Raw genomic sequence first — 14,635 nt, 5'->3', positions numbered from 1 at the left:
AAAATACACACTGTATAATTCACTTGCATGAAAGAGGCAAATCTGAAGGATAGTGCCTGAAAGTAGCTCAGTATTTGCTTGATGTCAGGGATGAGGCTAAGAATTATCTACAAAACAGCACAACAGAAAGAAACTTCTGAGGATCATGGAAATATTCTATATTTTTATTAGAATAGTTGCATTAGTGTATATATTTGTCAGAATTCTTCACAATGTACACTTAAAATAGGTGCATTTAATTGTGTGTAAATTATAAATCTGTAAATTGATGTAATAAGAAGCATGTTAAACCTGCTTTTGATTATTAGCAAAATATCTTAAATATGTCTGCTTGCTATTAAGAATACAAAGTATTTTAAGAATGTGAAAGAAGGGTGCAAGCAATCCATAAAATCAAGTATTCTGTCTTCCAGCAGACATGTCTATAAAAGCCGTCTGAGTATCCTGCATTTTGTTCAACTCAGTCACATCTTTACACCTAGGGAGTAAGATTCTAAACAGTCAATTGGGCCTGGTTCTGATATTTCCAATTTACCAAAATCTGAATATTTGCTAATGATCATTAAATGAATACATGTTCTTATAAAAAACAACATGAGGTAAAAGAGCATCCATCATTCCATCACCTAAAGGAATGATTGTATTTTGGAGTATTCCTTTACTTTTAATGCAATTTTTACATGTCTCAGATAATATGGTAAGTGCTATTTTGTGAGGGCATTTTTTACTCAATATTAAATCATTAACATTTTCCCAAGTCATTAAACATTCCATAAACATCATTTTAATAACTGCGTAATAGCTCACCATATGCCTGTACCATAATTAACGATTACTCTTTTAATGGAATTTAAGGTTTTTTTCTAAACAGCCATCACACTGCCTACTTCATTGAAAACTCAATGAAAATTTTGTTGAATGAATGAATGAGTCATAAACAATGTTGTGAAGAACATCTTTGTGTCACAATATCTACGTTTTGTGAGAAACTAAGATAAATTCCTAGAGCTAGAATGTCTATGGCAAATGTATTTTTAAAAAATGTTAAAGGCACTCCATTCATTTGTCAAAAGCATTTATCTTGGGAGAAAAGACAAAAATGATACTATATATAGGTTTCCAAAAGTTAAGACCCATTTTAAAATAATTATGTTTTAGAGAGTTATAATTCATTTTTTTAAAGATTTTTATTTATTTATTTGAAAGAGAAAGAGAGCAAGTGAGAGAGAGCATGAGCAGGGGGAGGGGCAGAGGGAGAGGGAGAAGGAAGCTTCCCGCTGAGCAGGGAGCCCGATGCGGGGCTGGATCCTAGGACCCTGGGATCATGACCTGAGCGGAAGGCAGACACTTAACTGACTGAGCCACCCAGGTGTTTCTAGTTCATTTTTAACGATTTCTTTTAATACTGTAGTAGTATGGTCAATTAAAGGTAAAACCCCACCTCTGCTTTTTTTTCTTTCTCTTAAAAAAAAAAACAAAACTGTTGGTAGTCCTATCTCTCAGAACATTCTTTTTTTAGATTGTCTCTGATTCCACTACACTTATTTAAGTCCATTTTCTAAATTCAAGATTTCTTGCCTTGATTATAGCTTCTGCTACTATGTTTTGCCATGACTGCCTTTTTGCATACAGTTTGGTCTTTCTGTAAATTCATTTCCACTCCGGCACTTACTGAGTAGGAGATACTAAGAAAACACAACTGGAGTGTTGTGGTCATGGTGGCAGAGTTAACATTTTTCAGCCCTCGTTTGTTTTCCCAATGCAGCAGCAAGCATGAGGCTGCAGGCTCTTTTTGTGTTGATACCTCTTTGCGCTATTTCTCAACTTCCTCATTGCTGGAAAAGGCAAGTCTTGGGCCCTATTCAACACCTTTCAGGTCTTGCTAATCAAGCTGGCTATAAAGGCAAGAGTGCTGGCTCATGATCTGGCTCCTTGGCTAGAGAATTGCCTGATGCTGGCCCCCTACTCCTGCCTGTTCTCACTCCGATCTCAGCCTTTCCTATGCAGGGAGGGGCTATTGAGCCTAATGCAATGATATAGAGCTAGAAAAAAGATTTTCTTGAAATATTGCTGCTAGGACATTAATTCTTGGAAGGCTCTTAATTTCTTTATAGTCTTTTCTAATTTCTCCATGTCTAATTCTCCTCTTTCTTCATGAATTGGGGGTAGTTGCTTAACATAAAAATATTGTTATTTATTTTCAAAAGACTGCTTTCCTGGGAGAGAAGTCACCTTTTTTTTAGATTTATTTATTTATTTGAGAGAGAGAGCACACGGGTGAGTGGAGGGAGGGGCAGAGGGAGAGAATCTCAAGCAGATTCCCTGCTGAGCGCAGAACTCAGATCCAAGCAGGGCTAGATGCTAGGACGCATGAGATCATGGCCTAAGCCAAAACGAAGAGTTGGATACTGAACGAACTGAGCCACCTAGGGACCCCAAGAAGTTACTTTTAAAATACTAATTAGATAGTTAAATTATGTCATGTACCTTATATAAGTCATGCCCAGGATTTAAATCCATATTCATATGACCCAAATAACCAAAACTAGTATGTTTCCTCGATAGTTTAGGCATCATAAAAAATAAATCTATATGCCATATACACAGCCTGCCTGGCTTTTGCAAAGATGAGTCTGAAAAAAAGGAAATAAAATAGTTGGAGCAACTCAAATGCTTAAGTGACAGCATCTCAGTATTTCATATGCTTCAAGGAGCATTTATTCTTTCACTTCTTTGAGTAGAGTTCAATAACTTCCTGTTTCATTGAAAATTTAGAATCTTTATGCAGCTTAATAAAATATGTGTGACAAAAGTGGCTTACTGTTTCCCTCTAGGCGATGTATTAAAAATGAGGTACAAAAATCTGAATATAGGTAAACAAGAAATAGACCAGACATCACAATGAGTAAACTTTCTCTCTGAATCAATTCAATATCACACTGTATTAAAATGGTCAGTTCTTTCTCTAATTGTATGCCAGTAATAAAAGTAAATAGTCTCTGAAGAAAGTAGCATCATTCAGAACTTCCAATTATCTCTTTAATTTCTCATGTAACATCTTTAAAAAATTATCAAGCATGTAAAGGTTAAGAATTAACTGAAAATCTAGAGAAAAAAACAGAAAATAGTGTCTAATCTATAGGAAACCCAGATATGGTGGTATCAGACAAATATTCAGCACAGAACTTGAAATTATAATACTCTAATAAAAATTCTGAAAGTGGATAATACAATAAATGTAAATAAGAATACGAAAGATGGGCTTAACAGCAGAATAGATGCAGTTTAAGAGAGAATTAACAATTTGGAAGAGAAGGCAAAAGACAATATTCCAGACTGAAACAAGGAAAGACTAAAGGATAGAAAATAAGGCAAAAATGTAAAAGATATGCAAAACATGGCTAAATGGTCTAACATAGATGTAATTGAAGTTACAGAAGGAGAAGGGGAAAAGAATGGGGCAGAACCCATTTTTCTGCAGTAATTGAAGAGATATTGGTTTAGAGTTTTCCATAATGGATAGAAAAAAATTGCAGCAGACATTCACAAAGCTTTGTGAATTTCAGACAGAATTAATGAACAAAACAAACCAAAACCACCCAAAAACAAGTACTCCGTAGAAAACTGAAAACCTAAGACAAAGAGACAATCTTTAAAATAGCCAGAGTAAAGAAGATTACTTTCAAAAGAGCCACAGAAAGACAAATAAAGAAATAAGCCAAGAACTAGAAAGACTTGAAATTAAAGAAAAATGTGATCTAGACTTGAATTCAAGGTTGAAGAGTATCCCCAGGTTGTTGCTAAAAAGATTATCTCAGAGCATGAGCTGTGCTCCTGATTTAGAAATTAACTTGCCCAGATTAGGGAATAAAGACAGAATGTTGAAAAATTCCTTTGTAGTTGTCTTCTGTAGGTCGCCAATGACAATAGGAGATGCCCCAATAAAATTGGGCTTTCTATTTCAGTGGGGACATAACAAGATCCTTGGTAGAGGCCAAATAAATGGTGATGCATATCCAGCAGAGACACAGTAGAAGCAATATTTACCACAATGGAAAATAAAATCTGAATGCTTTAAGGCTCAAATATTTTACAAGGTCATTTGCTGACAAGTGACAGTGAATAAAGCTGTGATATCTTGAAACGCAATTTAAAGCTTTTTAGGCTAATCAATACTGTCTTCAATTTTAAAACACATTTCTCTCCATTACAAATGAGGTGAGAGATACTGTATAAGTGGACAAGTCAAAAAGTATGGCACAATTCCCTTGGCAGCTGCCCATTTCCTTGACTCCATTACTATGCACTTCATGAGGGCCTGTCAATGCTGCCAGCTGAGTAAGGGTCAAGGGTTTGGGGAAAACAGGTGTTGCTCAGACCATTTTACTTGACAGTAGTGAACACTGAGGTCACTGACCCAGTGAAAGGAAAAATAGGCCCAACAACAGTGGCAAGCTGTACGTGTGACATTCTTTGCCCTCTTTTTTACATTCATTTCCTTTTTGATTCATAGTGAATCTTTTCTTTTGCTACAGCATAGGGAATGCCTGTTGTTTCTGGGCCCTAGAAGGACTCATGTTTAAAGATATCTGTGGATTTTTGAAATTTCAAGAGAGGATGAAAAGTTATACTAGGCCAGTGTTTGGGTGATTGGTGATAAATTCTGACTTCTCTCAAGAGGTCTAAGTAAAATAAAGCATACAGAAGAATTAGACAGTGATTTTTTGGGGGGTTTAATATGCTTTGACTTTAATTTTCCTACATACATTAGGTGGACCCAATGTTTTATTTATTCATTTGACTTCTCTTTTAGTTTTCTCTTTTTATTTTCTTCTGATTTCTATTTCTCTATTTCTCTTTTCCTCTCTCACAATCTTTCACACTCTGGCTTGCTTATACACACACACACACACACACACACACACACACACACAAGCACATTTCCCTCTTTAAATAAAGGAGGAGGTTTTATACAATATTTTGAGATTTTTATTTTCAAGAGTATTATTGAGGTATGAAAGTTGGGCATATTTTGAAAAATTCTTTGAAAGATAGCTGTAAGTCATCTTTCTACTTTAAAATATCCTTTTTTTTTTTTTTTTACTGTCTTTTAAAATTCCTTTAAAAGTAGCAATCCTCTATAAAGATGCCATCAGGTGGCATTAAGTGACATTAAATAATTTTGCAAAATAGAGTAAAAAGTACATATTTCACTAGAAACTCCTAATAATATTTTATAGCTTAGGTAGTATGCAACCTTCTAGTACTCTCGAGTATTTATGAAGACAACTGGGAATTAATTTACTAAGTATTGAGTTTAAAACCACTACAGCATATTATATTACTTGGGTAATAACAGCATAAATGAAAAAAAAAGTTAAAGAGTATATCAAGATGTAAATGGTAGTTAAAGAAATATCATGATGTACTGTGATGGAATGATAATGTTATGAATATCTATTGGTATATTCCAGCAATTAAAATAATCTGTTTTTTGTAAATGGAATAGACACATTTAATCAACATCTGTCAGATTCAGACTTGAACAGCTAAGGGAAAAACCAAAGGCAATGATGGCAGGGGTTTTATATTTATAAGGAAATATATGGATCAATTTGTAAGCTTGCTTCTTTTTGATAAAATGAGAAGTACCAATTGTTTTCCATAAAACAAGCTTTACTTTTACATTTGACATTTAGTTTGTACGTGTTTCTTTGTTTTACTTTTCAGGCTCAACTTTCCTACATAATTAAGAATTTGCAGTTTAAGCACTGCCAAAAACCACATCTGCACTGAAATCAATTATCTGTGTTTGGTAAGTGGGGCAGAAAACATTTGATAAATATTTTTTATCTGCAATAAACTCCTGTGCTCATGCTTTATCTATGATTTTATTGAAGACTCAAGTAAATTTCTAAGCATCACTTAGGATTATTTTGCCCAAACTGCCTTGTATTTTGGCAAGATGGGGGACTTGCTTTTACCGATACATTTAATCTATTACACCTAAAGGCAGGAATTCTAATATGAGGCTACTCTTAAATAAAAAACAGGAAAGACTAAAAATACATGCCTTTGTATAATCCATCTGAATCTGGTAGTTTAACTTTCCATCAAAGTCAAGCTCAAAGCAAAATACTTCCAATTGATCATATTAAAAAATTAAACCTTACTTGTCTTAGTCTGTTTGGGCAACTATAACAGAACACCATTGATTGGGTAGAATATAAACAACAGAAATGTATTTCTTATAGTTTTAGAGTCTGGGAATTCCAAGATCAAGGTGCTGGCAGATTCAGTGTCTGGTGAGGGCCCACTTCTGGTTTATAGACAGTTGTCTTTTTTTGCTATGTCCTTACATGGAAGAAGAGGCAAGAGAGCTCTCTGGAATCTCTTATAAAACCACGAATCCCATTCATGAGAGCTTCTCCCTCATGATCTAATCATCCCTAAAAGGCCCCCTTTCAAATACCACCATACTGGGGACTGGTTTCAACATATAAATTTGCCGGGGGTAGGGGGGTGGAGACACAAATGTTCACCCTATAGTATCACTCTTAATTACTATTTCTTTCATCATTTTATCTTATAAAGATTAGTAATTTGGGTGCCCAGCATGCCTTACTTCAATGGCCATCCCATCTTTGAGAGTCAGAACTTTCCAAACACCTAAGCATTCTCTTACTATACTTGGCCCTTGGCCTCAGTTTTCCCTTTGGCATTTTCTGTTAACAATTTTTTTCTAAAGATTGAATAATATGTACACAAAAGTGGACTACAGTTTTAATCTTTGATAATATGACCACAAAATATAAATTCATCAGTTTATTATTGTCATTTACAAAAATGATGACAAATAGTGAGCAACAGTACAAAAGCATTTAGAGCAATTGTGGAAAAAATAATCCAAGAAATGAGGATATAGAAACAAAGTATAAGGAAACAAAAGATTGAGAAAGAGAAAAGACAATAAAATGTAAAAGAATTAATATTGGGTGCTAAGACATTCAATGAATATTTATTGAACAGCTACTATGTTCTAGATGATGATCTATTTCTATCATTTGCCATTAATCACTTTGTATTGACAACTTTTATGATGTTAAATATTTTTCTGATATCAAAGAATGGCTGTTTATTGTAGAAAAATACTAATATAGAAAAATGTCTAAAAAGAAAAATGAATAGCTCTTTAACAACATCCTTGAGTATGAAGCATTGCTAACGTTTAGTATATTATCTTTTTTCTGTGTGTATATTGTTTTTATTGAATTGCAAATCTTCTAAATATTGAGCATATATTCTGATTTTTTAAAGTTAGCTTTATCTTTTATTATTTTCCCATTATATTAAAATCTAAAATATTTTAAATGTTTCTATATGTTTCAACAAATGTATGTGCCAAAATATATTTAATTCTTCCCTTACTCTTGGGCATTTAGGTTGTTTACAGTGTTTTATTGCTTTAGGTGATGTTATAATCAATATTCTCATTCATAAAGTTTTGGTTTTCTTCACCACATACATACACAAAATAAATCCCCCAAAATTTATACTTATAACTATAAGTATAAAACTTATATCCAGCTTAATTACTTCAATTTAAATGTCTACCAATACTTTGAGATTATGCTTAATTCTTGGTTCTCCTGTATCCCACGAGGTATAATACTAAAAGAAAGATAAAAAAGTAATTATTAGAAAAATTTTTGATGACATAACGGATGAAAAAGAGCATTTTGTTTTAATTTGCATTTATTTGATTGCAGATGTGGTTGAATATTTTTCAGATGCATATTAAGCATTTGTACTTCTCATATCATAATAGCTCTATTGAGCTATTAGTTTTTTTCTTATTGATTGGCAAGAACTTATCTATTAATATTATAAATCTCTTTATATATTTATAGTAAGTTTTTCCAAATATCATTTCTTTGCCTGTTCATTTTTTTTTTTTTTGTATATATTTGACATACCTAATTTTGACAAAACTCAAATCCTTGGAGTTTTCTATCATGATTTTTTTTTGCTTGCACTTATGTTTGGAGTCTGACCTCATCTAGAGAATTGAAAGGTAAACTGATAGAATTTTCCTCTGGTTTTTATTTTATCATCTAACACCTTAATCCTTGTGCAATAATTTTGGATTATGACATGGGGTATGAGTGCTGATTAATACATATATTCTCATAGTGTATTTTGCAGGTGAACATTAGGACCATTTTGCCATTTTGCTATAAAATATAGGAAAATAAGTCTATTAAAATAAATAGTATATCAATTTCAGGAAATTTCTCTTTCAGATTTTGATTAGCATTGCATTAGCTATCTAAATTAATATTAAGAAAGAATTGATACCACTTAAAATTTTATATCTAAGAGCAATGTATGTCTATTCAAATAATATTGTAAAAATTACAGTAACATAAAATTTTAAAACTATAATATAGTAATAAACTATATATTTTATATGATACACTAATGTGATATTATACTTACACTACTATGTAGTATAGAGTATGACACATATTTTTAATTCCTATATATAATATATATAATATAAAGTTGAAAATTTAGTAATAAAACTAAATTATTTATTAGGTGATCTCATGTTTTGTATTAAATTATTTATTAGTGTTTTATTATTATGTTGACAATGCAATTATATTTTACATAAATTTTATAACTGGTTATTAAAGGTATTAAGAGAGAGATTAAAGAGGAAAATAATACCATATTAAAAGCTGAGACTTTTAATTCAAATGTGCCCAGTTTTTGGATCCTGACTTTAGAAAAAATGCATATTTCTAGTGAAATTATAAGGCATCCCAAGAATTCTATTATCCACATGCGAGGGTGGGAAAAAGACACTTGAAGAGATGCAAGATATACAGAAATTTCACTAATATACCCATGTACTGCTTCTGTGGAAATCACTTAAAAACTCTAAAGAAAATGGGGTGCCTGGGTGGCTCCGTTGGTTGAGCATCTGACTCTTGATTTCAGCTCAGGTCATGGCCTCAGGGTCGTGATAATCAAGCCCCATGTCAGGCTCTGCTTGTCCCGCTCCTCTCCCCCTTCTCATGCACACACTCTCTTTTTCTCTCTCTAAAATAAATAAATAAATAAGTAAATAAATAAATAATAAAATCTTTTTTTAAAAAAACTGAATAAGATGAACAATAGAGAAATCTCAAGAAGGGGGTGACAGGGGGGCGCCTGGGTGGCTCAGTTGGTTAAGTGACTGCCTTCGGCTCAGGTCATGATCCTGGAGTCTCGGGATCCAGTCCCACATCAGGCTCCCTGCTCAACAGGGAGTCTGCTTCTCCCTCTGACCCTCCTCCCTCTCATGCTCTCTGTTTCTCATTGTCTCTCTCACAAATAAATAAAATCTTAAAAAAAAAATTAAAAAAAAAAAAGAAGGGGGTGACAAAGATGGGACAGTTATTCTGTAAAGTAAATTTTAATAACCATGTCAAATTTAAAATATGTAACTATCTCAACAAAACATAGAAATTAGGGTTGGAGGTCAGAATAAGCTGAGGAAGGAAGTAAGGAAGGAAATTTTTTCCAAATGTCTCCTCTTTGTGCAGAAGGAAAAGGAGGTAGGAGTGTGAGGAACAGATTTTATTCCTCTGAGCTAATCTTACTGCAGTGAGGGATAAGTCTTGGGTAAAAGAAAGTAAAGCATTTTGATGTACACAAGAGTGCACCTGAGTGGGGAAAATATCTAGCATCTTCTTTTTAATCATGATAGAGAAATATGTGCCTGATTATATAAATAGGAAAGGAAGATAATATCAATAACATGATAAATTGTAGTACTACTTTCAAATTTACAAGGCTAAAATGGAATGAAAACAGTATGGTCAAATGAGAAAAAAAGAAAATTTAATACATAAGAGATATGTAATTAGGTAAAATCAACAAAGTCAAATTTATAAAATAACATTAAATATAAATGGACTGAATTTTTTCGTTAGAGGACAGAGACTGTCAGGTTGAGTTCAATGCACTAGAGAATATAAGACACATAATAATGCCATGCATTAAATACAAACTTAGAGAAGGGATGGGGAAAGAAACACTAGGCAAAAGTAAAGAAGGTAAAATGTCAGTGGTCATATCAGACATATCACAATCAGTGTTAAAAGGCAGAAAATGAGAATGATATTAAGTAATGATAACACACACTATTTATAGTATGCCGTATTTATAATATGCCATATAAATATGCCATGATCTTGTATATGACAAGGTGCAAAATAGCTGAATCTGTTTGTAAAGGGATATTTCAATTATCCTCTATCGGGTTTGGAGAGAGATAGGAAAAATAGTCATAAAAATAAATTGAATTATAAAATCAATAACATTGCATATTAGCTATACATAGGAGTTTATAGCTCTTGAAAAGGAAAGATACTTATTTTTGATGCAAAAATCTGTCCATACTTGGCCACAAGAAAAGCTTAAAAAAATTAAAACAAAAAATTTCTTTACAGGTTCCACTCATTATTACCAAATAAATAAAGCATAATAAAAAAATTAAAAATGTTATTTATTTTGTGGAAAATATATAGCTATTGGATCAAGCTGGAAAAAAATGGAAATTATGATATCTCTAGAAAGCCAAAAAGAAAAAAAATCACTTCATGACAAAATTGTAAGGGCATAGCAAAAGTCCTACCCAGAGGAAAATGTACTATTCATGTCTTAATAAATAAAAATATATATATATATAAATTATTTTATGAATTTAGAAAAAATAAAATAGTGCAAAATAAAGTAGAAAGGAACATACTAAAATTAAAAATTGAAATTAGGGATGCCTGGATGGCTCACTCGGTTGAGCGGCTAATGCTTGATTTGCACTCAGGTCATGTTCTCAGGGTCCTGGGATCCAGCCTTGTGTCAGTCTCCGGGCTCAGTGGGGAGCCTGCTTCAGAATTCTATCTCTCCCTCTGCCCTTCCCCCCACTCGCCGCTCTTTCTCTCTCTCAAATAAAAAAATCTTTAAAAAAATAAAAAATAATTGGGAGAGGGGAAAGATGGCGGAGTAGGGGACCCTATTTCAACTGGTCCCCGGAATTGAGCTGGATATCTACCAGACCACTCTGAGCACCCACGAAACCAGCCTGAGATGTAAGAAGATCTGGATCTCTACAAACAGAATATCGCAGGCAGTTGGTTTTGAGGTAGGAAGCGGAGAGCCGAGATCCTGCGGGCAGATATTGGAGGATAAACGGAGGTGGGAGGGTGCCTGGCCGTGGGTATCCTACACTGCCAGTGAGTGACAGCCTCGCGCGCTGAGGATGGGCACAGACTCGCAGACCGGTAGCGTCGGGAAAGAACTTTAGGGCAGCCCCCGGGGTAGAAAACCAGACCGGCGGGGTCACGCGCACGTGAACTGCAGCCCCCCCAGACAGAAACCGGAGCGACGGTCGCGCGCACGCGAACTGCAGCCTCCGAGATGGAAACCCGGTGCGCCGGGGTCCCGCCCGTGAACTGCAACCTCCGGGGTGGGAACCCCAAGCAGCGGAGTCGCGCGCGTGCGAACTGGGAGCGGCTGGCGGTTTTAGAAGCACAAAGGGCAGAGACGTGCCCCGACCTGGAGGCAGGACTGGGGCGCTGCGGAGGGGCGCACAACCCAGGACGCTGCAGTTTATAGCAGCACGGACAGAAACGGAGACAGTGTGGCCTGGAGAGCTCACTGAAGAACAGACTGAGGTCTCTCTGCTCTGAGGCAGAGGATTGGAAACGGTCTCTTCTGCTCTGACTCGTGGAAGAGACACGGAAAGCCGCCAGGGAAAGGCGCCAGAGAACAAAAGCCCCAAAGACTGATTCCCGCTGAGCCCATCCCCCCGCCACAGGGGCGCAGGGCAACTCCACCCAAACAGGGTTGCCTGAGTAACAGTGTGGCAGGCCCCTCCCCCAGAAGACAGGCTGGGAAAACAAGAGGCCAGCAACCCTAAGGTCCCAAGAAAACAGGTGCATCTTGCTTGGGTTCTGGTCAATAATTTGGACTCTATACATTCCCTCAAACACCCATCAACAGAATGACTAGGAGGAGGAGCCCCCAAAACAGATAAGACTCAGAGATTATGACTTATGCTGCAGATTTACAAATGGATGCAGACATAACCAAGATGTCAGAGATGGAATTCAGGCTAGCAATTGTGAAGACAATGGCTAGAATGGAGAAATCAATTAATGGCAACATAGAGTCTCTAAGGGCAGAAATAAAAGGTGAATTGGCAGAACTTAAAAATGCTATCAATGAGATCCAATCCAATCTAGATAATCTAACAGCTAGGGTAACTGAGACAGAAGAGAGAATAAGCGATCTGGAAGACAGTATAATAGATAAAAAGGGAAAAGAGGAGGCCAGGGAAAAACAACTCAGAATCCATGAAAATAGAATCAGAGAAATAAGTGACACCATGAGGCGTTCCAATGTCAGAATCATTGGAATCCCGGAGGGAGTGGAGAGAGAGAGAGAGGGCTAGAAGATGTATTTGAGCAAATCGTAGCTGAGAACTTCCCTAATCTGGGGAATGAAACAAACATTTGCGTCCTAGAGGCAGAGAGGACCCCTCCTAAGATCAAGGAAAACAGGCCAACACCCCGGCATGTAATAGTAAAACTTGCAAATCTTAGAACCAAGGAAACCATCTTAAGGGCAGTTAGGGGGAAGAGATTCCTTACATACAGAGGGAGGAACATCAGAATAACATCAGACCTATCCACAGAGACCTGGCAAGCCAGAAAGGCCTGGCAAGACATATTCAGGGTACTAAATGAGAAGAACATGCAGCCAAGAATACTTTATCCGGCAAGGCTTTCATTTAGAATGGATGGAGAGATGCAGAGCTTCCACGACCCACAGAAGTTGAAAGAATATGTGACCACTAAGCCGGCCCTGCAAGAAATATTAAGGGGTGTTCTATAAAAGGAGAAAGACCCCAAGAGTGATCTACAACAGAAATTTACAGGGACAATCTATAAAAACAACGTCTTCACAGGCAACATGATGACAATTAATTCATATCTTTCAATAATCACTCTCAACGTGAATGGCCTAAACGCTCCCATAAAATGGCACAGGGTTGCAGATTGGATAAAAAGACAGGACCCATCCATATGCTGCCTACAAAGACTCATTTTGAACCTAAAGATATATCCAGACTGAAAGTGAAGGGATGGAGATCCATCTTCCATGCCAGCGGACCTCAAAAGAAAGCTGGGGTAGCAATTCTTATATCAGACAAATTAGATTTTAAACTAAAGTCTGTAATAAGAGACACAGAAGGACACTATATCATTCTTAAAGGGTCTATCCAACAAGAAGATCTAACAATGGTAAATATCTATGCCCCCAACATGGGAGCAGCCATCTACATAAGCCAACTGTTAACCAAAATAACGAGTCATATTGATAACAATACGTTAATTGTAGGAGACCTCAATACTCCACTCTCAACAATGGACAGATCATTTAAGCAGAAAATCAACAAGGAAACAAGAGCTTTGAATGATACATTGGACCAGATGGACCTTATAGATATTTACAGAACATTCCACCCTAAAACAACAGAATACTCATTCTTCTCGAGCGCACATGGAACTTTCTCCAGAATAGACCACATACTGGGTCACAAATCAGGTCTCAATCGATACCAAAAGATTGAGATTATTCCCTGCATATTCTCAGACCACAATGCTCTAAAACTGGAACTCAATCACAAGAAAAAATTTGGCAGAAATTCAAACACTTGGAAGCTAAAGACCACTCTGCTCAAGAATGTTTGGGTCAACCAAGAAATCAAAGAAGAACTTAAACAATTCATGGAAATCAATGAGAACGAAAAGACATAGGTCCAAAACCTATGGGATACTGCAAAGGCGGTCCTAAAGGGGAAATACATAGCCATCCAAGCCTCACTCAAAAAAATAGAAAAATCCCGAATTCACCAACTAACTCTACACCTTAAAGAACTAGAGAAAAAGCAACAAACGATGCCTAAGCCACCCATTAGAAGAGAAATAATTAAAATTAGAGCAGAAATCAATGAATTAGAAACCAGAAACACAGTAGATCAGATCAATGAAACTAGAAGTTGGTTCTTTGAAAGACTTAATAAGATTGATAAACCACTGGCCAGACTTATCCAAAAGAAGAAAGGACCCAAATTAATAAAATTATGAATGAAAGGGGAGAGATCATGACTAACACCAAGGAAATAGAAACAATTATTAGAAATTATTATCAACAACTATATGCCAATAAACTGAGCAATCTGGATGAAATGGAGGCCTTCCTGGAAACCTATAAGCTGCCAAGACTGAAACAGGAAGAAATGGACAACCTGAATAGGCCAATAACCAGTAACGAGATTGAAGCAGTGATCAAAAACCTCCCAAAAAACAAGAGTCCAGGGTCTGATGGATTCCCTGGGGAATTCTACCAAACATTCAAAGAAGAAATAATACCTATTCTACTGAAGCTGTTTCAAAAAATAGAAACAGAGGGAAAACTTCCAAACTCATGCTATGAGGCCAGCATTACCTTAATCCCCAAACCAGGCAAAGACCCCATCAAAAAGGAGAATTTCAGACCGATATCCCTGATGAATATG

At 35.8% G+C, this 14,635-nt stretch overlaps 1 protein-coding gene across 6 annotated transcripts in view; it reads left to right on the top strand.

Moving 5' to 3' along the window:
- Positions 1-14,635, top strand: part of LOC118528227 (uncharacterized) — a 938,723-nt gene that overhangs the window by 797,899 nt on the left and 126,189 nt on the right. For all 6 annotated transcript variants that reach the window (XM_078054967.1, XM_078054970.1, XM_078054965.1 and 3 more), the window contains one exon: positions 5,731-5,815. The gene's annotated coding sequence lies outside the window, so the exon portion shown is untranslated. The remainder of the gene's footprint in view (positions 1-5,730; positions 5,816-14,635) is intronic.

The sequence above is a fragment of the Halichoerus grypus genome, chromosome 9, assembly GCF_964656455.1.
Source record: "Halichoerus grypus chromosome 9, mHalGry1.hap1.1, whole genome shotgun sequence".
Lineage (NCBI taxonomy): Eukaryota > Metazoa > Chordata > Mammalia > Carnivora > Phocidae > Halichoerus > Halichoerus grypus.
Note: the sequence above shows the minus strand (reverse complement) of the source record. Positions and strands in the feature narration are given on the sequence as shown.